Raw genomic sequence first — 23,950 nt, forward strand, 5'->3', positions numbered from 1 at the left:
GGCTAAATGAGGACAATCCTGCAATTTATTCATTTCTTATCAAATTTAAAACTACTCCCCTTATCAAGGAACCTGCTGCTCCATTTCTCCTTATAAATGTTAATTCATCGTAATGCTTCATCTAAAACAAAGTTCTCAGAAATCAGTCTGTGTGTGTTTATTGTAGTTAGAAAATTTGAAATAGAAGATAATACCAGTTAACCCTATAACACCTTAACCCGCAACAGAACGCCTGCGTGCTGTTTTTCTCCCCACCGAAAAATACAATAGAAAAACAGCACGCGAGCATTTCCGATGCAGGTTAAAGTTTGATTGGCGCTTCTTTTTTCTTTTTCATATGCATTTAATTTCACGTGTCAATGCTTCAATGCATGTGTTTAGAGTTGAATAAAACTAACGTGTCCACAGGAAAAAGAAAAAAAAACCTAATTCCTTTACCTATTTGGTCTTGATAAAAATGGTCGATACAGAATTACCTTGCAGCTACCAAGAAAATACTTAAGATTTAAAGTTTGTGACTACATACCCCAAACATAAGGACCATGATGATCCAAACTTAACTTTTTGACCTACAAAGCAAATTACAATGTGTGATGAAATATTAACATCACCGTGAAAACATCATCACCACAGTGAAACATGGTGGTGGCAGGACCATGCCTGGTTGATTTGCTTTAGTTGAAGGGAGGATGGATGGAGATGGAGTTATGTGCAGGATAAACTACACAAAAACGTAAATCTAGAGGTAAATATAGTTTGGGACCTTTGGCAAGCCCACAGAACAATCTAATGTTTACCAATCTGACTGAGCTTGAGCGATTTTGGAAAGACAAATGAGCAAAATAATACCGTGTAGAATAGAAATCATTAGAAAATAGATATTTTTTGTGGGTAAAGCATGAAAAGCTAGAAGAGTTTTCAACACTTTTCCTTTGTAAATTCTGTTGACATAGTCACAAAGATGAGAATTATACTTATTAACTCTTTCTCATTTATTCAATTCTCACCTTTTGTAATTAATTAACAGGGCTTACGTTTTTACGTCTAATGAATAATAATAGTGACTTACCTGAGGGAGACATAGGACAGGACTTTATTTGAGTAATGAGATATTAAAGTGTAATCCAAGCGACATGTAATATATAACTCATGGCGCAGATGGTGGTGGATGCTCAGGGTCAGATCAGTGTGAGGGCCCTGGACCGCACAGGGGTGTGGAGGATGGATTAGTTTTTATCATTTTTTTAATATCTCTTACAGAGCTTGTAATGCATTAATTCATACAAGCATTGGGTTTATTTGAAAACTGAAGCGGAATGAGAAGAGGAAACACACACACACACACACGCATACACAGCTAGATTGGTGACCCCTTTGGTAAGCTCCACTGACGTTCAGACAAACACACTATCCTAATAAATAAAAGATTCTGTGTAAATCCATTGGTGATAAAATCTGTGGGATTTGATGCTGTTGTGTTGTTTTTTAAGAAGACATGTAATAACAGACCCTTGTTTGCATTCCCTCTTAGTCCAGGCAGCACTGCAGGATTTACGTTGGATGCATTATTAAGATGAAAGCAAGACAATATGATTGTGTTTTTTTTTTCTTTTTCCACAGTTTGTTCACCGTAGACTGTTTTGCCAAGTCAAAACTTTCTTTATATATTGTTTCCTGAATTCAAGCGTAATGGAGAGAGGAGTTTTCAGTTCAGATCGGGGCACTCAGCAGAACCATTTGGTCACAGATCCCCTGCACATCTCAGTCTTTTTCTGTCTTTCTTTTTGGCTTTCATCTTACACCTCTCTCACCTGCCACCTGCCTGTCAAAACCTTCACAATTGAGCTTCTATCTTTCTCTCCACTGCTCTATTTCTCATCCTGCAAGCTTCTCTACCTCCAAGCTGCTTTTGTCCAGCCCTTCAACTACTTGGCCAGTGTCTTTGATTAAAATGAAAAATTAGAAGGAAAAAATACATAAGGATGATATTCTTGTGTTAGTTTTCAGCTTATTTTGCTCTGAAAGTTTCCACAGTAGAGACAAGATTTTATATTTTCCTGTCGCTCTCCTGGTGGTTTCTGGCTCCAGTCGCTGTGTTTCTCCCTGGGTGTTTCTGAATTAAGACATGGCTTTTCTTACTGCTGAATTATATAAAAAATCTCTGCTTGGTTTTTAGTTAATTAGCCAAAGCAGAGAGCAAATGACTGGGGGGAGAGATGGTTAGGCTCATGGCAAAAGGGAAGACGTGTGTGTGTTTGTGTGTGTGTGTTGATGTGGCTAGGATAGACTCTCCCTCCTTTAACTTGGTCCAACTTGGCTGAAAGAAGGCTGCTGGGAAGGGAGACTGGGTCAGAGCTGTGGATGGAGAAGAGTCCACAGCAAAATGAACTTGAGGCTGTGTGGGCAGCAGGCAAGATCAGAAACAACATCTGATGTCTTTAATGCCCACATTTTGGCATTGTGATCCTCACAGATAGCTTAACTGTCATGGTTGTGTGGCATTTAAAGGGTTTAAGGTATATAACTGTTCCAAAACCTTATTTTGTCCTGTTGTGCACCATGATATGACCAGATAACAGCTTTAAATGCTCTTCAAACATATAACAAAACATGCATGCAAAAATTATGCCAAATTGCTTCATCAGAAAAGAACAAAATACCACTCAGACAATTCAGGTGTAGGTGTTTAAAAATGTATTTGCCAACATAGCAGTAAGTCTGAGTTTGGCATCTAGGCTTCAAAGTCTTCACTAGTGATCGTGCAGCTCAACATTTCATGGAGTGATGAGCTGACCTCTACCCCCAAACGTGTCTTTCACACGTCAGGCAGTGAGGAGAGGGTCTCTGACCTCGAGTCCAAGGGATGTGCTGAGGCGGTGGAGACGGAAGAGAACCAAGGAAATCCTGGGAGTAGCACCAACATCTCAGGAAATGAAATGCAGAGTGCAGCAGGACGCTTCGTAGCTTAAATAAGGCTGCAAACATTTGATATTGGGCATGAGCTGATCCAGATATAGGGTACCTTAGGATATAATATAGAATATAGGAGAAAAAATTATCAGAATCTAAACTAAATAAGTCGATTTCTAACTACTGATCCCAAATCAGTAGATAGTTAGGGAGCTTCTCATGTCCAGCGTCTGTGCCAACAAGTGGAGGAAGTGGTCTGGTCACTCTCAGGGTGCTTCCACACCAGGATAGTTCAGAGGACTCGTTTTGATTGAGGAGGGGGAAATGGCAAAAGACCTTCACTGAATTTTGGTTCTCTTTCAGCCTGCACTTTAGAAAGCAAACAAAACTGCCTGGACAACATGGTGCAGAAACAACAGCTGCTCACTTGGAGCACTAGCACAAGACGTTGCCCAGTATGAGCAGCAGACAAGGCAACAAACTATCCAATATGTTGCTCTGCATATGTTAGATAAATACAGCTGTACAGAAAAACGATGAGGGAGAAGAAAAGATCATGTTCTGCTATTCTTACATAGACTCAAAGTGTTGGAAGGTGTTACGCCCCCAAGGTCTAGGGGTCCAGGGGTGGCAACATAAAATGTGCCCAGAGTAACAAATGGAGTGTAAAATGATTTATTACAAAAGTAAGTTTTTCAAAACAATACAATTTAACACAATTAATGTAAAACAAAAGGGGTTAAAGATGATCAAATGCAAATTAAAGTTACAAAATGTCCACACAAATCAATTCAAAGTAAACTCAAAATAACCCAAAAGGGGGGCGGAGGAGGGTGACACACAAAGGGAGCACCAAGCCTCCCAAACAAGCTTCTAGCTTGGCAAAGCAATCTAAAGCAGTCTTAGAACAAGCAGAAACAAAATAGTTCAAAACTGCCACAGCAGTTGTACAAAATGGTTCAAAACAAACTGCCTAAAGCAGTTGCAAACACCAAACATGGGGGACAGCTTCACAAAATCTCTTCCAACTAGCTGCCCCACTGGAGGAATGGATTCAGGAGTCTTTTATATGGTGCAGGTGGGCCTCATCAACATCTGATTGGCTTGACAATCTTCTCAGCCTTCAGGCAGCCAATCAGGAAGATGTACTCTCACAGTTGATCCTGCATAACAAAAAGGGACCCTGCACAGCCTCAAGAGGCCAGGGGCCGTAACAGAAGGATTTAAAAGTTAGGAGCTCAAATATGTCTGTAAATCATACACTGCTTCCTTCTTTTGCTTTACTTTTTCTCCTTGTTTGGTAGATAGTCTAGTTAGTAGCTTTCCCATTGAAAATCAACTCTACCAGTGTTCACTTTAAAGGTAAACTGAGAAACTGACACCAATGTTTCAAGGTGGATCAGAGCTTGTTTGGTCCACATCAGAGATTAGATAAGCTTTCACTAGTGGAAAAAACAAAGTGGTCAATCCAAGGAAACTCTGGTCTACACCAAACAATACAGTTTAGCAAATCATTTGTAGCTGTAGTCATATGGTTACATATAGGAATTTTCCCCAGGGCTTGTGCTGCTGGTAAAACTGAAAGAGAGAGAGAGACGGCTTGTCCTCTGCAGACAAATCTCAGTTAATAAAACTTTCTTGCAAATTAAAGACTTGCAATAACAGAGAACAAAAAATAGAGAATACAGGAATCAACTTTATCAATGAGAGATTCCCTCTGTCCCTAGCAGTAAAAGGGCAAAACGGATGGACCTTATGGATAAAAAGCTCGATCATTATGACAGTGGTTATAAATACAGTTTAAAATATATTGCATTGTTCTGTAATATGGCTCTCATAGTACATCACTGCAGTCTAAGCTCACAACACAAATACTGCCGTGATATATATTTTATGGAGCTTTGATATTGATATCTGTTGTTGTTCTCAATGGAGCAAACAGTGGAAAGTTGTGGCAAAAGTAACAAAAGTAACAATCCAAATTATATTTTTTTAGTTTTGAGGGTTTCTGAACTTCATAATGTAAAGTTTGTTGCTCTCATGATAAATCTAAATTATTAAGAAATAAAATCACAGTAATGGTAAAATGACTGCACATCCCTAGTCCACAACTTAAGCTTAAAGGGAGGACAAATGTAATCACTTCCACAGTGGAAGCACATGAGGGGTCATGACCATATGAAAGAAGTGCTTTCACAAAACATGTCCAAAATTCAGAAAAAAAAAGTTTTATTTTTAGTTAATAAAAACACAAAACTATCAAATTGTTTCTATATGTTCAGGCCTTTTAACAAGATGCTGGGAAAAGTTATGGATTTGGCAGTTATGGCAAACTGTGTGCTTCCCCTCCCCTTATCTTTTACTTTTGCTGCCAGTCAGTTGGCTGACTAAACCAAAATTTCCCTTCCTTAGAGGAAGTACACATTTGGCTGTTTTAAGCAACCAAAATAGTTTTGGTTGTTAAAAACACTGAAACTAAATGAGCACCAGCCATCCTACTATGGTAACTGTTTTCCTGGTTAAAATCCCAGTTTTACTCCATTAGAAGGAGAACAAAAATAAGAAGTAGTCTGGACAAAAAATAATGGAAAAGTACTACAAAATGAAGTTGTATTTATTCTGTTTTGCCCCAGTATTAAGAATTAAAATAACAAATGCTATTAACAAAATACTGTTTGTAATTACCAATATCAATAGGAGCAGGTTTAAAAAAGTTTTAAAACTTTTCATAGGTTTTCACATAGTGAAGATCTAACGCCAACTTATGCCTAGCTTGTTACTGAGATCTCATACATTGCACATGTTGTTACACCACATATTAGTGAAAATTAAATTATTATGTTATTATTCTGTACAACCAACTTAATTTGGGATTTTTCTTAGACAGAATATCATCTACCAGTATCTAGATCATTCCCATTTAAGCAAAATAAAATTAATCCCCTTGAATCCAATCAAATCAAGTGCATTTTGAGATTTTAAGATTCAAATCAGAAAGCTAACTTTCTCATTTTTCTCTTGCTTTACAATGATACACATTTAGAGGGTTCTCTTAGTCACATTAGTGGACACAATAGACGTTTCTTCAACCCCCTTTTCCCTTTATATAGACCTGAATAACAACCTTTTCAAAACAGGATTTATGGATGGTCAAGAGGCTGGTTTAAAATCAGCCTCCGCAATTATTTTCCTCTTTTAAACTGGTAAGAATATCACGAAACCCCTAGATGTGAATTATTCACATTGTTAAAAGTCAATTAGCCTTCTATTTAGTGACTATTCTGTTCAATTTTAAACCACTTCTCCTGCATCACTGATTAATCCATGGTCGACACTTAGTCAACGTCTTCAGTGCGCTTTTCAAAAAAGACTTGTACAATCTGGAGGCTAAGTATAAAACCATGATGTCATTATTAATTACTGCATTAAGAAATGTCGATGTAACTTGAATTATCTGATCTCTTCATTATCCCTCATTTTGACAAACCAGTCACTCTGGAAAGCTATGGCTCAACATTCATGATTTAACCCAGGTGAAGTTGCATTTCCCCAACAAGATTTGGGAAAACAGAAAACCTTTAGAGAGACTGAGTGTCCCGAAGCCTCAGTTCACTCTGCTCAGCAGATGTCACCCTCCCCTCAGCAAAGTCTCAGAGCAGACCCCAACCTGCAAGTAGCAACATGACCAGTCAGTGACAGTGACATAATGTGGCACCTAGAGGACCAGTCAGACAGAGAATGAAGGATGAGAGGTGATAGATGGGGAAAGAAATGGAAAAACTACCACATATGCTCCAGCAGTGAGAGGCTGGACACCTCTCTGCACAGGACTGCGCTAGAGTATGTTCAGCCAAGGAGAGTGTGAACAATGTAAATCAGCCTTTTCAAGAAGGGCAACAGCAGAACAGCCTGATCCCTCGGTGGCCAGCTCTGAGACTCTCCTTTTAACTCTGAACTGAGGAGATGTTTGGACACTGCTGAAAATATGTTCCATGAGTGAGGAGGAGGAAAGGTTGGTGTTACATCATGGCATGCTTTCCGATGAAACTGATCGGAAAGTTAAAGGAGGAGCGCGTTTGTACAGAATAAAACGGTCACTAAAATTCCTCCCCGTGTCGGGATGAAGACTTTTTTTTATTGAAAACTTCCAGGAAAAGCAAAAAATACAAACCACACATTCATTGAAAAAAACAAAAAAAACAAACAAACCTGTACTTTGAATCATCAAGCATTTAGTAAACTGCAGAATAAAGAGGATTACCTACCAACAAAACGCCTCTATTGACAATGAGCCAACAATCCTCATGTCACACCTGATGTTAGCTGCCAAACAAACCCTGCAGGAAGTGGTTGTACAAGCCACATCTCTAATTAGCCAATTAGAAAAGAGCTTCTCTTTTTATGTTATTGTCATTATTCTGTTTACATGCTAAACACCAGTGTGTTCATAGTCAATGCCGTTGGCAAAGGAACAGAAAAATGCTAGATTCAAACATGTAGATATCGTTTTCACTGCATCCTTATCACTGATCAACTCAGTGACTTCTTAGTTTCTTTGCAGCCCATTTGAAATTTATTTTAAAGAATTGCCTGGTGATTTTTTTTTATAAGTATTTGAAGAAAATCTTGTTTGCCTCAAAGGATCAAATTACAAAACAAGGAGTTTGTCAGTTGTTGACTTGAAAATGAAATCACTTAGAAAGGCAGGTAAAAACCGACAGACTCGACCTTGGCTTGCCAGATGAAAAAAGTTTCTTCAAGAAACAGTCAATCTGACCTTGGTTAGTAAACAAACACCCATATTTAGTACTTTTGTACACCTGAATGAAATATAAAATGCTTTAGAGAAGGTAGAAACAAAGGGAAATCATTCAAACAAAGATTGCCCCAATCATGCAATTTCCACTGCATACAGTGAAATATGCTTTTAAAAAGTTTTGCATGAAGAAGAAATGGTGTGACTTAGTTTTAAGTTTGCACTAGTGCAGATCAGCAATTTGTATGCAAAACATCTCATTTATAAGGAGCTGGTGCTTGCAGAACAATACCTGAGGGCATAAATGACAGCAGTTGGCCGGGATCTGGTCGATACAGTGCAATCTGAAATGACATAGGTGCCCTCATTACCCACTGGATGAAACATCTGGCCACTGTGACAGCTATTTAACCATTATGGCAGCCATTTGCAGAACCTGGTAGACAAGTTTGTGGCCATAATATGACAAATTGACCATAAGACAAGTGGCCAGTTGATCAGAAATTAAAAAGATGTACCTCTTTACAATCATTAAAAGTACTTAAACTACCACAGTGCTACCCAGTGGTCCTGACACAACATTCTTCAATGTGAAAGTAGCTACTGAAGATTGAAATACACACATTTTTAGTTTGACATTTAAACAATAAGACAAAGGCAGCAGAAAAGGAAGTTCGTTAAGGGTAAAGGGCTACAGAAACATACTTGGGCATACTTTACTCCGTATGTCTGTGCGTACTCAACTGTACATTTTTACAACCTTGTTCATGTATTTGGTGTCGCACAATAAACTGCTCAGTGGAAAACAAAATGATAAGGTTGAGAGTCAGGGCAGTCAGAAGTAAGGACACCACATAAGCCAGACTTGAACTTTATGTAGCACTACGGGGTGTGGTGGCTGCTGGTGGAGACAAAATGGAGCTAAGTGCCCAACTAGCTCATCAAACTTGTTGCCGTCCTTTCAGATTATAGGAAATGAAGGACTTTGTCATGAGAAATGAATGCAAATATGAAATTTCAACTGTCCATGGACAGGTCTCTGCAGCTGTGTGAGTGTGTGTGAGCCTTAAATTATGAACACTACAATCATTTAAAGCAGCCAATGTTTGCTTCGCTTTGCAACTGCAGACAATGAGACCAGAACCCAGAAGGATTTGGAGGGCATGCTCGTTCACAAGACTTGATCTGACCTGTGTTTGGTTGAACAACCTGGCAGAATATTGTGATTTCAGGAGATGTCCTGCTAGTGCTCTTAAAAAATGTCCATGCATTGTGCAGAGAAAAAGGAATTACAGAAGAGTCGCCACCTTTAAATACATTGACTATGTTATTTTTTTTTTTTTTATCAGACATTTAGAAAACAACAATAATTAAAAGAAATGCTGGTGTTTTGTTTGTTCATTCCTCTCACTGACTGTCTGTTTTTATCTCATAGACTTTTGCATTGCTCCAATTCGTCTTGTATTCCAGGTAGTCATATCCTCCTCCTCTTTTCTCTGTCGCTGTGTGTGGTGTGGTGGGGTGTTTTTGTGCAGTCGAGATAAGGAGGCCAGGGTGAACCTACGTCTTGCTGCATCAAGCAGTGGAGTATTGAGAGGCCAGCTTTGTGTCCCTGCGGCCTGCTGAGACTCATAAATCAAACAAATGCACACACAAGGACAGAAAGAAAGAGATTAAAAAGATATCTGTGAGTGATTGAGCACTATGTTACCTTGTGAAAAAGAAGGCCCAACACAAATACTACTGTAAATATACATATCTGTGCAGGAGTGCCTGTGTGAGACCTTGAACGAGTAAACCCTGACATCAGGAGGGACATGTGCTCAAAATTTATGTCTTTTGCGAACATAATTTCTGGGATCGACTTGACGGCTTAACCTTAAAGTAATATCAGAAATGACAAATCCACAAATTTTGCCCCAGTATAATTGTCTGCCTCAAGGTTTATTACATCTAACAGAATCTCATCAGCCAGAGCAATTTCTGCTAACCAGAGGTGCTTTATGCAGAGATTGCCACATCCACTGGATCGAGATTAAAATGAGGTTACAAATGAATGTGCCTGATAAATGTTTTGTAGTTTTTAATCCACAAGGCCAGTCTTTTGTATAAACCCCATCGCCCTTCCAAGCTGACATATTTTTATGTTAAAATCAATTTAAATCAACAACAAAAAGGCGTACGTTTCAAAAATATTCAAAAATCTATTAATTCTATTTTTGTTTACTGTCTCTAATAACTTTGCAGCTCAACTAAACCCACTATGTCTCTCTATGAAACGTAGTGATTTCTGTTTTGATTTTCTCCTGTCATAACAAATGTTTTTGTTGAGATATGACCCCACCTTCACATTTCCATTCGCTACATCTCTTATTGCAAAGATTAGATTCAGTTGCCAAATGGCTTGGTTAATGATTTCATTCTTGTCCTGCATTGAGATATCAGACCTCTCTGTCACCTTTCTATTCACATATCCAATGCTGCACAGGCTCTGCTACGTAGGAGGGTAATTGTATGCTCATTTTATACATCAGGTTCAATGTCATGTTGGATAACACACTGTCACAGTTCAGGCTGTTTTATTTCTTTGGAGATGTTTCGGCAACTTTTTCTCAGTTTATCAGTCATGTTTATGTTTTTTTTTTTTTTTTTCTTGCAGGCAGAGTATTATTTTCTTTCCTCAGTGACACAGATAACGCAGTGATTTGTCACATAAAGTAAAATGTGAATAGCTGCAAATGCCTATGATGCAATTTATAGAAACTTTAAATTTGTCTTATTATAATACATTATTCCTGGGAAATGTAATATTATTCCTATACACTTCAATTAGACTTTTTTAATGTAAATAACTCTAAACTAAAAATGTGGTACCATGGGGGGAAAAAAAGCAATGAATGCATCAATAAAAAATCCTACAGCTTTTAAAGCAGTACCTTAATGGACTTCTGCTAGTGCTTCTACTCTGCGACTAAAGTGGTATGAGTTAACCTTGATTATAAATACTACGGGCTTATGATATCACGGTTTTTAATCTGATGCCAGCTTCGGAGCATTACCATAGACGATAGCTAAAATACATCAGCATTAAATTTACTCAACACTGCAAAGTAAAATGTTTTTAGAAGCAAATGTGCTAGAATATATTTTAGCCACACTATTATTTAAACTGATCACAGTGCAAAGTATAAATATATGCCTTTCTTTTATATATCATATGGAATAAACAAGCCAGTATTACCCTACATGAATTTAGTGCAATTTACTTCTAGTCTGATTACAAAGTGACCTCGCTCTGAGCAAACTATTAGAAATATACATCTTTTTGGACTCTATGAGCCACCATTAGTGGGAATTACGGTAAAAATGCTAATGCTATTGCTGAATGCACTGAAATTGCACCTGATCTCAGTGCTTTGTAAACGTGCTTGCAGCATGTTGTGGGTCAGGACACGCAGAACATGTCGTCTCACTTACCCTGCAGCAGCATTTGCCAGCACCATTCCAAAATAAATATCCCATAACAAAACCTGCATTTTATGAGCTGCTCATCACCTATAGACCCCACCCATGAGTTCTGTTTTAGTAGGGATTAAAATAATTGTTGTTTTTCCATTTTAAATAAAAGCTGTTGGATGATGCTTTCCATTTTTTTTGCTGTGATTTTCGCTCAGCTTCCTTTTTCTTAATAACTTCTCGTGAATTCCCAATAATTTTTGCACCAAATAAAGGGGTTAATATACTTTTTTTTATTATTTTTTTTTATTTCCTTGTAATCAAATTTCCTTGAAACGAAGTGAGCAGCTTTAACAAGAACAGAAACAAATGTGTAAATAAAGACCAGGCTGCTGGCTGTATTGACTTTGGAGTGTATTGGCAAACCTAACACAGTGAGCTGGATTGGTTTGTTTATGGGTTAATTGCCCCCTTGACAACAAAATAACCATAATGAGAGTATCTGAAATTCTCAGCTGCTTCAAGGCTGCTGAAACGGAGGATGGTTATGATCTGTAAAACAATAAGAAACTCGTAAGATTTTGAAGAGAAAATCAATGCCTTCTCTTGACTTCACTGTATGAGGAAGTGTCCTTGCTAATGTAAGATATTGTTGTTCTTAACACTAATTAACCCCTACTGCACATTAAGTTTATTAGCAAAATTGTCCATGTGCTTCCAATAAAAAATACACAAGACACATTAAGACCAAAGTTATGAGGATGTTTATGTAAATATAGCGCAAATGCTGCCTCAAAATTATTGAATAATTCACATTTGTCAATCAAATTTGCTCCCGGAGATGCATTCAGAAGAATAGTCCACAAGTTTAGAGTTAAAAGACCTGTGGCTTTTCCACCTAGATGTAGCAAAAACGGGAAGCTATCAGAAGTCGCCACCAGAATCTTGAGGAAGTGGTTGGTCAATTAATGTTTGACTGACAGCAAGAGTCAGTGGCAGTAGCCACTAAGGTTGATTTTTCTACAGTGTAACATATACTAAACCATGAAGCGCCACACCTGAATTTCCAGACATCCACCACGACTAACTACCCCAAATCACTAGAAAGGTGGTGTTCAATTAGTTTAAAACTAAATAAACAGGCCAAAAAAGTTTCTGTTTGGTGGCAGGAGACTCAAAATTGGATCATTTTGTGTCTATGGAGCAGCAGTATGTCTGTAGGAGGAAAAATGAAGCATAAAAAAACATCATTCCTTCAGTGAGACATTGGTGTGGCTCAGTTATTTGCTGTAGCTGCTTTGTTTGCTCTGGAACTGGAAACATGTGGGGAGCCAAATGCATTCAGTCAAGTGTCATGTAATCCTGGGAGAAAATGTCATGCTGTGTGCATTGGGCCTTCTAATGAGACAATGATTTGGCCCAAATATCAAAGGTTCTAGAAGAAGCTCTGGAAGACACTACAGTGGTGATCATTGTCAGCTGACTTGAACTCTATTGAAAATCTCTGTTTAGTTTAACACACTCAGTGCTTGCATGAAAAAATATGTAATATCAGATGATCTGATTTCGCTTGCATGGTGCCGGATTGAGGTTAATGTAGAACCTCAATTGAGATTTTTCCTTTTATCGTCTTCCAAGCTTACAAATATAACAAATGGAGCAGGAAGAGAAATACATTTTCAGACATCATCTCTAATGCTGACTGAATCAAAATTTATTCATCTTAAATATACAGGCTGTACAGTTTGGTAACATACAAATAAAACCTCTTTTTATCCTTTTAATTGAAGTTAAATCTTGATGAAGAACTGTTCTTTAACATGACATATCTCTCAAAAGGGGCTTGACAGGCAAAACACACGCACATAGCTATCTAAATTACATGTTTTTCTTAGTGTGGAGAAAAGGTGACATCCAATTGCCAGGAGTTATTGTTTGCTTTGCTGAAAGCTTCAGAGTGCAAGACGCATAATGTCATTACCGATTCAGTCGGCAGAGGGGTTTGTCAGGAAGGTTGGAGGGAAGGAGGAGAAGGGGAGTGAGCAAAAGGGGGTGGGGGGGGAAGTCAGCTGAAATTAAAAAAATGCCACAGAATGAAATAAAGATGAGTGCTCCACTGAACCACAGACTGAATATAAAAGACAATCCTGTGAAATATACATGGCTGGCATGAGAGCTGAGCCGAATGCTAAGCTCTGTTTTCTACCTGTTACCCAGAATGCACGCCCTGATCCTGAGCCTGTTGATCACCCCGCAACATTCAGGGATCATCCCAATGGCTCTGATCTCGCCAATGGAGCAGGGTTTTTTTTTTTTATCACACAGGCAACAAGAGACAGAAAGACATGGAAGAGTAGAGACCAGCTCCCATTTTTAATAAGATTTAATGTTATTTTTCCCTGTCTGTAATGCTTTTATTATTGCAGATTGGCTTAACGGTGAAAGGTATTGATTGTGAGCGAGAGCTCCAACTGGGACTAAAGGAAGGAAGAGATGGGAGGTGAGGGCTGTTAATGGCAGGTGATTTGTTTTTGTTTAAAAAACATGTTTGTTTTTTTTTTCTTTCCCTGCTTCGTGTAAGGTTTTATTTTCCAGCATTTTATCCAAACGAGGAGAGTGCACTTCTGTATTCGAATAAATCATTTCAGTCGTTCTTCACTCACTTAAGAATCAGCATCTGGAAGATTCTGACTAACAAGTCCTGACGTGCAGACACAATCTAACAGCAAGAATAGGTGTTTGGAGCATGAAAATATGACCAATAAAAAACACATTTGTACTGGCGATGCAGTGTGAGAAAGCAAGTGGAAAAAGGAAAAAGCGACTTGTAAAATTATTTATGTATCTAGAACCTTTTTGCACTTTGTCACGTTAAAACTTACAAAGTTTAATGAATTTTTTCGGGATTTTATGCAACAGACCCAAACACAGTGAAGCACAATCGTGAGGTGGAAGGAAAATGCTTTTGAGACATTTTTACAAATATAAATATCAAAATTGTGTCATGCAGCATACACCTGACTTAATGTTTTGCAACTTCTTTTCACTACAATCACAGTTGCAGGACTTTTACAGGATGTTTTGTCCCATTTTGCAAAAAAATAGGCTTAAACGTTTTCCCATTGTTGCAAAACTGCTCAGGTTCAGTCAGATTGAACCTGAAACTGTGAACTGCAGTTTTCAAGATTTTTCATAGATTCTCAACTGCTTGTAATTCTGGGTGTGACAAGGCCATTATAATACACGAATGTGACTTGATCAATTGCCACCACTGTGTTTTACAGCTAGAAAGTGTTGCAGGTCAAATAAATTAGTTGCTCCAGTCTAACTGTTACGACCCGGCTCGTGAGCCGCCACAAAAAGCCAGAGAGACACGGCCTTCAATAAAAGAATACAGTCTTTATTGTACAATCCAAGCAAATAAACAGGACCAGCATCGACAAGCGGGTGCTCCCCCCCCGTGGTCGGTGGCATTGCTCCACGGATAAGCCCTGCGAAAAGAAAAGAAAGGTCAAACAAACCATCCAAACCAGGACCGGGTGGGCAGGCAGCTGGGGGAAGAGCCACCTCTGTAGAATCAAGCTGGGTGGAGAAGCAGGCTCAGCTCCAAGCCAGCTTCAGCTCCTGTCCTCTCTCCCTCACGCGCTGAAGCAGGCTGCTTATATCCCGAGGACGCGCTGGGCCTGGCGAATCCTGGTCCCGCCCCTTCTGCTCCGCCTCAGGACAAAACACAATAACTGACGGACGTCACACCCCCACCCACAAAACATGGGTTCCCACAAGGGAATCCCAAGTAAAAAAAAAATAAAAAAAATAAATAAATAAAAATCATCCAGATCTAAGATGCATTGTCGTTTACAATACAGGGGCACGAGAAAGCGCATCAGCAACTACATTATCTCGTCCTTTTATGTACCGTATATCCAAAGAAAAAGACTGCAAAAAGAGCAACCAACGAACCAAACGTTGATTAGGACATTTTAGCGTCGTCAAAAATGTAAGCGGATTATGATCCGTATATACAACAATAGGAGCACCACCCCCCAAGTAAACATCAAAGTGCTGCAAAGCCAGGATTAAAGCAAGTGTCTCCTTTTCGATCACAGAGTAATTTAATTGATGTTTGTTAAGTTTTTTTGAAAAATAACTGACTGGCTTGCAATTTCCCTGGTCATCCATTTGTGTCAAAACTGCACCTGCACCCACATAACTGGCATCCACATGGAGCTGAAAAGGAGCATTCAAGCGTGGGGCAGCCAAAACCGGAGCACAACAGAGAAGCTGCTTTACCTGCTCAAACGCATGCTGACAAGAAGGAGACCAGTCAAACTTGGCATCCTTAGAAAGCAAGCTGGTTAATGGGGCTACTACCGAAGAAAAGTTTTTACAGAAACAACGATAATAACCAACCAGACCAAGAAAACGCATGAGATCCTTTTTTGTAACAGGAACAGGAAAGTTCTGTACTGCTTGCACCTTGGCTGCGACTGGGCGCACTTGACCCTGCCCAACTACATGGCCGAGGTATGTCACGGTTGCTTTCGCAAACTCACACTTAGCAAGATTAATTGTAAGTCCTGCCACCGACAAGCGAGTAAACAAGTCGTGAATGCGCTCCATGTGTTGTTCCCAAGTATCAGAATAAACCACTACGTCATCTAAATACACCGCGCAACCTGGCATATCTCCCACCACATAATTCATTAATCGTTGAAAAGTAGCGGGTGCATTCCGAAGTCCAAACGGCATAACTGTGTATGAATACAACCCAGAAGGAGTAACAAACGCAGCTAACTCCTGTGCACGTTTTGTCAGAGGAACTTGCCAGTAACCTTTAAGCAAGTCAAATCTGCTAACGAATTTAGCCGAACCAACTTGATCCACACAATCATCCATTCTAGGAAGTGGAAATGAATCGGGCTTTGTGACAGCATTTAATTTTCTATAGTCTGAACAAAAACGGAATGTATTATCTGGCTTAGGAACCAAAATGCAAGGAGATGCCCAACTAGACGAAGATGGCTCAGCTATCCCATTATCCAACATATATTTCACTTCTGCATCAAGACATTTTCGTTTCTCCATGTTTACCCGATAAAAATGTTGTTTTATGGGACTCGCCTGACCCACATCAATATCATGTTCCAACCAAGTTGTACGCCCAGGAGTATCAGAAAACAAACCCGTGAAGCTATAAATTAGCTCACTCAACTGTTTTGAATGATGTTCAGAAAGATGTGATAATAACACATCCAATTTCTGCAGCGACTCCGAGTTGGAAAGACGCCCGTGCGTCATGGCGCTGTCCAAGGTACCAGTCTCCTCGTTAGAACAAGTGGCCATATAAACCTCATTAACCGCACAAACTGGGTGTATGTCCTCGGGAGATTTTTTTACCTGATCTCGCGCATAGTATGGTTTTAGCAAATTCACGTGGCACAACTGCGTGGTTTTTCTGCGCTCAGGCGTTGCAATGAGGTAGTTCTGATCAGAGAGCCGCTTTAACACTGTATACGGGCCGGAAAACTTAGCTTGAAAAGGAGATGAAATAATGGGACACAGTGCCAAAACCTGATCCCCGGGCAAAAACGAGCGTTCCACTGCTCGACGATCAAACAAAGATTTCATTTTATGTTGGCTAGCAGACAACTTTTCTTTAGCCAAATTCCGCGCTGCATACAGTCTATGCCTAAAGCCGTTCACATAGTCAATGAGATTTTGGGGTGGTTCTGGTTCTTTCCACTCCGCTGCCACAGCTGCTAAGGGACCCTTAACGGTGTGTCCAAACACCAACTCATTTGGGCTAAAGCCTATGCTCTCCTGAGTAACCTCCCGAGCAGCCAACATCAACCATGGTAACCCATCCTCCCAATCCTTCCCCAGTTCTATACAATAAGCACGGAGCAATGACTTTAAAGTTTGATGAAAACGCTCCAACGCTCCTTGACTTTCTGCATGGTAAGCCGTAGATCTGTTGTGTTTAACACGAAGCTGTTTTAGCACCTGGCCAAAAAGACGTGAAGAGAAATTTGTGCCTTGATCCGACTGAATAGTCTGAGGAATGCCAAATACAGAGATGAACTGAGAAAGAGCACGCACCACAGATTTTGCTGTTATTGTGCGTAACGGGTAAGCAGCCGGATATCGAGTACTTTGGCACATAACAGTTAACAAATAGCAAGCCCCAGATCGTGACCTTGGCAAGGGACCCACACAATCAATGATTAGGTGCTCAAACGGTTCTGTGGCAACAGGGATGGGTAATAAAGGCGTGGGTTTCAAAGGTTGGTTAGGCTTTGCAGTTAGCTGACAGACATGACATGTCCTAACATAGGAGGAAATATCCCTCTTCAAACGAGGCCAAAAAAAATGTCTAAGGACTCGGTCATATGTTTTTTTTACACCAGCATGTCCAGAATCATCATGTGCTATTTTCAACAGTGCCTCACGATATTTAGAGGGAACTACCACTTGAAACACCGCATGTTCCACAGAACCAAAATGTGGCACCCATCTTCTCATTAGCACAGAGTTTCGAAGAAAATACGCACCTTCGTGGTCTGACACAGCCCCCTCCGGACGAACCTGTTGAAATAATTCTTTTAATGAGGAATCTGCACGTTGGTCAGTTATCAAATCAGTACTAGTGACAGGAAATGGAAAATCAGCAAGAGGCAAAAAGAACTTGTAATCTTTATTTTCCTCTTGTGCGTCCTTGTCACCGTTCACTTGAGAGCGCGACATAGCTCGAGTCACAGCACAAGCAGTGAAAACGTTCGACAATTCACGCTCATTCTCCTCTTGTCGATCCAACTTCTGAGACTCCGGCTCACTGCCGACTGAGGGTGTGGGTGATTCATCTGTCCACATGCTGGAACCCGCTAGATCATTACCCAAAATGACCGAGACCCCGTCAATAGGTAACGCAGGTCGCACCGCCAACAAAGCCTCTCCACAAAAAAGCTGGCACTCCAAAAACACCCTGTGGAGAGGAACCAACAAAATATTCAAACCCATATCCCTCACCGGAATACAGTTGTCCGTCTCTGTGTGCTCAGGGAGAGGCAATACATCCGCCTGAATAAAAGAATTAAACGCACCAGTGTCTCTAAGTACTTTCACAGGTATTTTCTTTTCACCTTTTGCCAATGATACATAACCATCTCTTATAAATGGTAAATATGATTCCACAGGCTCCACGAGCGGCGATTCCTTTCGTTTCTCTACACCTGTAAACACAGGTGCCGCTAAACCCGCCCCCTCTGGTCTAGACTGAAATGTTGGAGTTCTAGACTTAAATAGATGGCAATCCGCCTTCCAATGACCACGCTTATGGCAGTAGTTACAACGATCATTACTGTCAAAAGAACCAGGAGGTTTAACTTCCACCTTACGCAAACCAGCAGGACGGCGAGAACTATCGCTTCGCCCAATGTCCCCCCTGAAACCACTTGCTGTCGGAAACTGGGATTTATGGGTCAAAACGTAATCATCCGCGAGCGCCGCGGCTGCAGCTGCCGTCTGAGCTTTCTGTTCACAAATATAAGTAGCAACCACCTCAGGAACTGAGTTTTTAAGTTGTTCCAAAACAACAAGTTCACATAGCTGCTCAAAGGTTTTAACTTCTGCTGCCGCGCACCACCGCATAAAATGCATTTTAATATCTCTGGCAAATTCCAGGTAACTCTGCTCAGAGTTTTTTCTGCAACTCCGAAACCTCTGCCTATATGCCTCAGGCACCAACTCATAAGTTTTTAAAACAGCAGCTTTCACCTTAGCATAGTCATGGCAATCAGAGTCAGACAACGTAGAAAAAACTTCTTGAGCACGCCCCACAAGCACACACTGCAACAACAGCACACGTGCAGAATCAGACCAGCTGCGCGCCTCAGCCACACGCTCAAAAATGACGAAAAAAGAATCTGGATCAAGTTCATTAAATTTAGGCAATAAACGTAAATTCCCAATGACATCAAACTCCATATCAACTGCCTCAGAAGCAACGGAAGAAGAACGAGAGACTCCAGACGCAACACTCTGTTTAGCCAAATCTAGCCGTGTCCGTTCGATCTCCAATCTAGTGTGCTCTGCTTCCAGTTGTACTTTCATTTTGAACTTATCGTGTTCAAACTGTAACAACAGCAATTCCCTATGCTGCTCAAATGTCAAACCAGGAGGTAAAACAGTAGGTTTAGCTGTAATCTCACCAACTGAGCTGTGCAAAATGTCCTTTTCAACTAAATTTGCGACCAAAATGGACTTCACATTCTCTTTAGACCGTCGGCCATCAATTTCCACCCCGTAATGTTTTCCAATCTCGAATAATTGCTCTTTTGAGCAACCTTCCAAAAACTCCTCTGAGGGAGAATCAAAAAATTCAGAGAGAGAAGTCATGATCATTTATAACGAAACGCAAACAGTAACCAGGGAAAAGTGCCAAGTCGTGTACCCAAAAGGCAGACTGAGAACCCCACTATTCTTGCCTATATACAAAAACTTACCTAACAGCTGATCCCTAGTCTTCACGCTTTTCGGCGGCGGGTTGTTACGCACCTTAAACCAGCGGGCCAGAAAGGAAATCTATACAGATTCCCTGCCTAGAATCCCACGGACGTGCTCCCGAGATAACTGTAAACAGTTAACACTAACCACCTAGAAGCGACACTACAAAGACAACGACCAGATGAAGCCCAAAGGAGCTACACCTCTATCGCCTATCAGGGGACCAAAGCTGCAAACAGGTGTACACGATGAACACTCAACCCACTGATTACAGAAAAAAAATAAACGAAACGCCACACCCGGAGAAAACAAACAAAACAAACTACGCCATCCAACAACCACAAAAAAAAATAAATAAATAAATAAATAAAAATCCAGAAACCAAATCTTAACCAAAAACAACAAATTATCCAAACGCAACCAGGTTCAACTAACGACAAGCCCCCATTTTGTTACGACCCGGCTCGTGAGCCGCCACAAAAAGCCAGAGAGACACGGCCTTCAATAAAAGAATACAGTCTTTATTGTACAATCCAAGCAAATAAACAGGACCAGCATCGACAAGCGGGTGCTCCCCCCCCGTGGTCGGTGGCATTGCTCCACGGATAAGCCCTGCGAAAAGAAAAGAAAGGTCAAACAAACCATCCAAACCAGGACCGGGTGGGCAGGCAGCTGGGGGAAGAGCCACCTCTGTAGAATCAAGCTGGGTGGAGAAGCAGGCTCAGCTCCAAGCCAGCTTCAGCTCCTGTCCTCTCTCCCTCACGCGCTGAAGCAGGCTGCTTATATCCCGAGGACGCGCTGGGCCTGGCGAATCCTGGTCCCGCCCCTTCTGCTCCGCCTCAGGACAAAACACAATAACTGACGGACGTCACACTAACTAACCAGAGAACCTTCTTCAACAGGTTTGCTGTGTAACAAACTTTGGATTGGACTTCTTAAGACTTTCAGCAACAACAAACTTTCTCCGTGACCTGTTTGTGCATTCCTTCATCATTCTCTATTTGTTATTTTCTAAAAAAAAATACATCTGAGTCCTTCACAGAACAACTTTACATACAGTATACAGGTGCTGGTCATAAAATTAGAATATTGTGATAAAGTTCATTATTTTCCATAATGTCATGATAAAAATTAAATTGTCATATATTTTAGATTCATTGCACACCAACTGAAATATTTCAGGTCTTTTATTGTTTTAATTTTGATGATTTTGGCAAACAGCTCTTGAAAACCCAAAATCCCTGTCTCAAAAAATTAGAATATTATGAAAAGGTTCTCTGAACGAGCAATAAAAATAATCATCCGAATCAACAAAGTAACTCTAAACACCTGAAAAAGATTCCTGAGGCCTTTAAAAACTCCCAGCCTGGTTCATTACTCAAAACCGCAATCATGGGTCAGACTGCTGACCTGACTGTTGTCCAGAAGGCCATCACTGACATCCTCAAGCAAGAGGGTGAGAAACAGAAAGAAATTTCTGAACGAATCGGCTGTTTGCAGAGTGTTATATCAAGGCACCTCAGTGGGAAGTCAGTAGGAAGGAAAAAGTGTGGCAGAAAACGCTACACAACGAGAAGAGGTGACCGGACCCTGAGGAAGATTGTGGAGAAAGGCCGATTCCAGACCAAATTAAATTTTCATCTCCATAAAACTTTTCAGCAGATGGAAGCATGAAGTGCTCCAAAATCTTCTGATAGCGGCTGCATTGATCCTGCCCTTGATAAAACCCAGTGGACCAACACCAGCAGCTGACATGGCACCCAGACCATCACTGACTGTGGGTACTTGACACTGGACTTCTGGCATTTTGGCATTTCCTTCTCCCCAGTCTTCCTCCAGAGTCTGGCACTTTGATTTCCGAATGACATGCAAAGTTTGCTTTCATCCGAAAAAAGTACTTTGGACCACTGAACAACAGTGGTCCAAAGTGCTGCTTCTCTGTAGCCCAGGTCAGGCGCTTCTGCCGCTGTTTCTGGTTCAAAAGTGGCTTGACCTTTGACCTGGGGAATGCGGCACCTGTAGCCCATTTCCTGCACACGCCTGTGCACAGTGGCTCTGGATGTTTCTACTCCAGACTCAGTCCACTGCTTCCCCCAAGGTCTGGAATCGGCCCTTCTCCACAATCTTCCTCAGGGTCCGGTCACCTCTTCTCGTTGTGTAGCGTTTTCTGCCACACTTTTTCCTTCCTACTGACTTCCCACTGAGGTGCCTTGATATAACACTCTGCAAACAGCCGATTCGTTCAGAAATTTCTTTCTGTTTCTCACCCTCTTGCTTGAGGATGTCAGTGATGGCCTTCTGGACAGCAGTCAGGTCAGCAATCTGACCCATGACTGCGGTTTTGAGTAATGAACCAGGCTGGGAGTTTTTAAAGGCCTCAGGAATCTTTTTCAGGTGTTTAGAGTTACTTTGTTGATTCGGATGATTATTTTTATTGCTCGTTCAGAGAACCTTTTCATAATATTCTAATTTTTTGAGACAGGGATTTTGGGTTTTCATGAGCTGTTTGCCAAAATCATCAAAATTAAAACAATAAAAGACCTGAAATATTTCAGTTGGTGTGCAATGAATCTAAAATATATGACAATTTAATTTTTATCATGACATTATGGAAAATAATGAACTTTATCACAATATTCTAATTTTATGACCAGCACCTGTAAAGGGAGTCTACTGCTTGACTTTTGAATGTCTGGTTGCTCTAAATGTGAACTAGATTTGGGTAACTAAATCTAGTGGAAATCTAGAGGTTTTAGGATAAGCAGGGCTGGACACACAAACTTTGCACTTTTCAGATTTGTATTTGTAAAAACTTCTGAAAACCATGTATCCTCTTGCTTCCAGTTCACAATTATGCATTAATCTGGGTTGGTCTATTATAAAATCCTAATAAAATACATTGATGTTTGTAGTTGTAAATCAACAAAATATTGTAATAAATATGGTATGGTGAATATGTAAAAAATATTAATACACCTTGTAATAAACCTTGTAAATAAAAGTATTAATGCACCTTGTAAACAAGGTGTTATTAATAATTTATAAATAAATTGCACTGTTAATAAATTGTGTTTGTTTGAAAAAGGACAGATTTCTCTTTTCTAATGAAATTGTGAGTGCTAACAAATCCATAATTTTATGCTTAACTGATAGGTGGCTGCTCTCTTGTTTTTCAATTAAATTTATTAAAGCCCAATCTACGACAGCAATTTATTTAATTATCTTGGCCTTTGAAGTACACCCTAAGCAGAAAGATTAAATGAAACTAAAGAAAAACACAGAAGCTGAGCCACACAAAGATGATGAGTGGCAAACCATGTTCCTATTCTCAGCCATGCAGTTGGGAAGCAGGACTAATGATCTTCCTAACCTTAATATGAAGCAGTCAAGGTCAGTTGTTCACTGATGCATTGTGGGCAAGGTGTCCTGGACCTGGAGGAGCGCTGCTGTTTGCAGTTGTCTGTTGTTTTTTTTTTTTGTTTTGTTTTGTTTTTTTTGTGTGTGTGACATTGCCACAGAATTGATCTCCGTTCTATGTGAAGGAAAGCAAAAACGATAATCGGAGAACAAGCAATTCATCCAGCAGTGCCGCACTTGTCCTGTGTGTTATACGCCTGATCTGTCACTGTTTTCACAACTTATACAATGATTGTTTTACACCTGCTCGTGGTGGAAAAATAAACCTAGTTTCTTTTGTAGGCATTTTTTTTTAGAAAAATAAACCACTGAATGACAATAAAGGCTTAAAAATGATTGTCATTGATTGTGATATGACCACATTACATGATTATTTTTCATGATGCTTAGCTTTTCTCCCTACTGAGGGCATCATTACATTTTCTGATGGTATTGATAAACTTGATAGACTCCAAAATTCCACTCTTTGTTGGTAAATGTAAATATTAGTGAAAGAACTTGAGATTAATTAATGTTTTACAATAAGTTAATCTTTTATTGGGAAAGTTGGAAAAATCAAGCCTTTAATGAGTGATTTGAGGGGAGACAGGACTTTTCACAGATCCTGGTGGTCTTGCTGTGAAACAAAGAATGTGAAAATGGAGGTATAAGGATGGAAAATCCCTTTTTTTGTTTTGTTAGTCATGGTGGAAGATGTGTGATTCTGTGGGTTTGTTTATCTTTTAAGGATCGTAGGATCCTTGTTAAAGTGGATGTCATTGTTAACCCCTTGAAATACCAGAATATTTTAAATGAAATCTGGCTTCCTTTGCCAAAAAACTGAAAGAGAGTCATGATTGAGTGTTTCAACAGAATATTAATCAGAAACATTCTCCAACTTTGCAATAAGAAAAAAGAGATTGTACAAAA

General features: G+C 40.0%; 1 protein-coding gene and 2 long non-coding RNA genes across 3 annotated transcripts in view; 1 reads left to right on the forward strand and 2 right to left on the reverse strand.

Moving 5' to 3' along the window:
- Positions 1-23,950, forward strand: part of LOC106924116 (neurexophilin-2-like) — a 62,757-nt gene that overhangs the window by 13,133 nt on the left and 25,674 nt on the right. The gene's annotated exons all lie outside the window — the stretch shown is intronic.
- Positions 14,502-15,969, reverse strand: LOC148159704 (uncharacterized). The gene is made up of 2 exons (XR_015762879.1): positions 14,690-15,969; positions 14,502-14,613 (listed from the first exon to the last, which is right to left on the reverse strand). It is a non-coding gene; the product is annotated as an uncharacterized LOC148159704 (long non-coding RNA).
- LOC148159705 (uncharacterized) lies at positions 20,125-20,492 on the reverse strand. The gene is made up of 2 exons (XR_015762880.1): positions 20,313-20,492; positions 20,125-20,236 (listed from the first exon to the last, which is right to left on the reverse strand). It is a non-coding gene; the product is annotated as an uncharacterized LOC148159705 (long non-coding RNA).

Source organism: Poecilia mexicana, unplaced genomic scaffold, assembly GCF_051168715.1.
Source record: "Poecilia mexicana isolate PSO_F unplaced genomic scaffold, ASM5116871v1 scaffold_5, whole genome shotgun sequence".
Taxonomy (NCBI): domain Eukaryota; kingdom Metazoa; phylum Chordata; class Actinopteri; order Cyprinodontiformes; family Poeciliidae; genus Poecilia; species Poecilia mexicana.